The sequence below is a fragment of the Anabrus simplex genome, chromosome 3 (assembly GCF_040414725.1).
Source record: "Anabrus simplex isolate iqAnaSimp1 chromosome 3, ASM4041472v1, whole genome shotgun sequence".
In the NCBI taxonomy this organism is placed as follows: Eukaryota; Metazoa; Arthropoda; class Insecta; order Orthoptera; family Tettigoniidae; genus Anabrus; species Anabrus simplex.
The window spans coordinates 203,378,186-203,380,915 of record NC_090267.1 but is presented as its reverse complement, the minus strand read 5'-3'; the positions used below and the strand labels follow the sequence as shown (position 1 = coordinate 203,380,915).

The window sequence follows — 2,730 nt, the reverse complement described above, 5'->3', positions numbered from 1 at the left end:
TGTTGACGGAAAACTTAGAGATACCTCTAAGCAACATTGCCAATGGATGAGGCAAGCTGCTGAACCCAGGTGACATAGTCGTTAAAGGTTTCAATGGCAAGGAAGTTAATTCAGAACGGATGTTACTCAACGATGCACGGCGTTCAGATTCAGTGTCCAATGGGGCCGGGATAGTTTGAGCAGCAACGGTTATCCTATTGACTTCTCCCTTGGGAGGTGCTTCCTCACTACCTGCATTCACTATGGTGGGCTGATCAGATTTGGGAGGAACTTCCCCAGTTAACAATTGAGTGACTTTACTAGACAATTCAGAAATAGTTTCAAGGAGCGTATTAGCTTCCTTCCTCTGAACGTCATTCACCTTTAGAGACAACAGATCATTAACTCTATTTGCAAAGTGATACAGCCTGCCTTGCACACGCTTAATTTGATTAGGAGACGGATCGTTTTCATCAAAAAAGCTGACTACAGATGCTAGCCCAGTAATATTCTCGACGATCGTGGAAAGAGAATCATCAATTTCTTTCTCTCCCAAATTGGGGATGGAAATGGGTAAATCAAGGGACTCTCTAAGCTTGTTGGTGTCGATTGCAACCGTGCCTCCAGATTGCACATTTCTGATAGTTAACTCGTATATCAACTCCTCTTTGCGCAAATAGTTAAGGAGGAGAACATCGCGAGGGCCGGGCATGATGACAGAACAATTTTGAAAAACTCAAAAAATTCCAGCAACTGGGAAAATAGTTAGAGTTCGGAACAAACAATGTTTAGCCGTCAAAAGGGGCTAAATTGAGACCCATTCAACCACGCTCTGCTACCACTTGTTACCGTGTTTTAGCGGCAGGTAGAGGTGTAAGAAGGTGCGGGCGTGAATGGGTTTCAAGCTACGAAATTATAGTGCATGAAAATTAATTTAGAATTTAACAAGGTTATATTTTCTTTTCAAAAACAAAGAAACAACAAACATGGCAGGTACAACGTAGCAAAACAAGGGGAGTTACAATATTTACAGGTTTTGGGCTTCACGCCCTGACTTCAGCGATCAGCTCAGTTTTACCACAAACACAAGTTTTAACAGAGGGGCAGAAAACCCCATTCATATCGAGGAGCTCCTGGCTCCGAATTACATAGAAAAGCCTCCACGAGGCATATGACACACCATTTGCAAAAGAGCCACTCGCGCTCAAAATTTAAGCCTCTCAAAGGCCACGCCAAACTCTACCTTTAAGCTGTCCTCAAGGGACATATACACAGGGGTAGAATACCCAACCTACTGAGGTCTATTGAATGAAAAAGAAAGTTGATTACATGACCTCTAAAATAATTTGAGAGGAGGCTAACCGCACTCCTGATACACTTTGTTTAAAACCTACTTGGCACTAGGCCGATAATACAAGGGCTAATCCCATACTACAGAGGTGACTTAATAGCAATTTACATTGCATTACGGAAGAATAGGTTGAGAAACAATAAGTTCACCTCAAAATATTATGAGTGGGAGCTCGAGAGGGTTAGCACTCTCTATCCCAGTATGTAGCTTAGAAGATAGGATAGGTACCAGTAATCTTTACATTTTAAAGGAAAGTTACATGGTGGAAGGCCTAGAACCCGCCCCGAAGGTTAAACTGCTGAGCAAGCAAAGAAAGAAGTTATTACTTGGCCATTACCTTGTTGTAGACGCCGCCGAAGAAAGAGGCGCTTCCCGCCTCCTGCTATGTACTTAATACACTGAAAGATGGAACAGAAGTGGCCCCGAGACCCTAAAATCAGCAGTTTATATCCTCTCGCGGAAGATTCTAGGCGTTAGGGGAAAGAAAACACCCTCCCACAAAATTTTTATTGGCTAGGGAAAAGAAACCCCTACATAGAGGAAGAAGAAACACATTATTGGTGGAAAATTAATTAAAGAAATTCGGGATTGGCTAGATCCAAAAATAAGGGGAAAAAGAGGGGTATACAGCCAACTTAAACAATGACAGAAAGAAATTTAACAAAGAACAAACTCTTGAAATAAAAATTTCTCCAACAAAATAGTTCTTTGACTCCGCACTAGGTTGCACTATTGTTGATCTTCAGTAGTGTCCTCTAGAAGAGAAAGTTCACACTTCTTACTTCAAGCGAAACAAAAACACATCAAAAATGACACAGTTCAAAAACTCAAAATTTTCCACGTGGTGACATCTTCTGAGAAAGTAAAGAATTAATAGAGTAGATAAAGTTCAACCTTCCTCCAGAAGAGGAGTTTCAACTGGCGCAACTTTTAAATAAACGGTGTAGAGGTGTACCGCCCGGTACAATAATAATAATAATAATAATAATGGTGTTGGTTTAGAGCCGCATGTTGGCATGATCGAGATGCGGCGACGATCGCTAGTTGTTCGTATGGCTCATATTGGGATATTGCCCCACTCTTTGTGTCATGTGTTGACGGACTGCAAGTGTCGGTTCCATGGTGTAATGGTTAGCACTCTGGACTCTGAATCCAGCGATCCGAGTCCAAGTCTCGGTGGGACCTAGTATGTTATTTTTAGGATGCAATAAAGTATCAATAAGTAACCTCTGAAGTATAACACCATAATTCAAACTACGCGTAGAGTTCTTATCTTAGTGTCAAGTTATTATCCGATACATCTATATATCCTCCTGTTTACCCTCCAGAGTCGGTTTTCACCCCAGACTCAGCGAGGGATCCCACTTCTACCGCTTCTCTGGAGCTTCAGACTCTGGGTC

At 41.9% G+C, this 2,730-nt stretch overlaps 1 non-coding gene across 1 annotated transcript; it reads left to right on the top strand.

Moving 5' to 3' along the window:
- Positions 1-2,443: 2,443 nt before the first annotated feature.
- Positions 2,444-2,515, top strand: TRNAQ-CUG (transfer RNA glutamine (anticodon CUG)). Its single transcript has one exon. It is a non-coding gene; the product is annotated as a tRNA-Gln (tRNA).
- Positions 2,516-2,730: the final 215 nt, after the last annotated feature.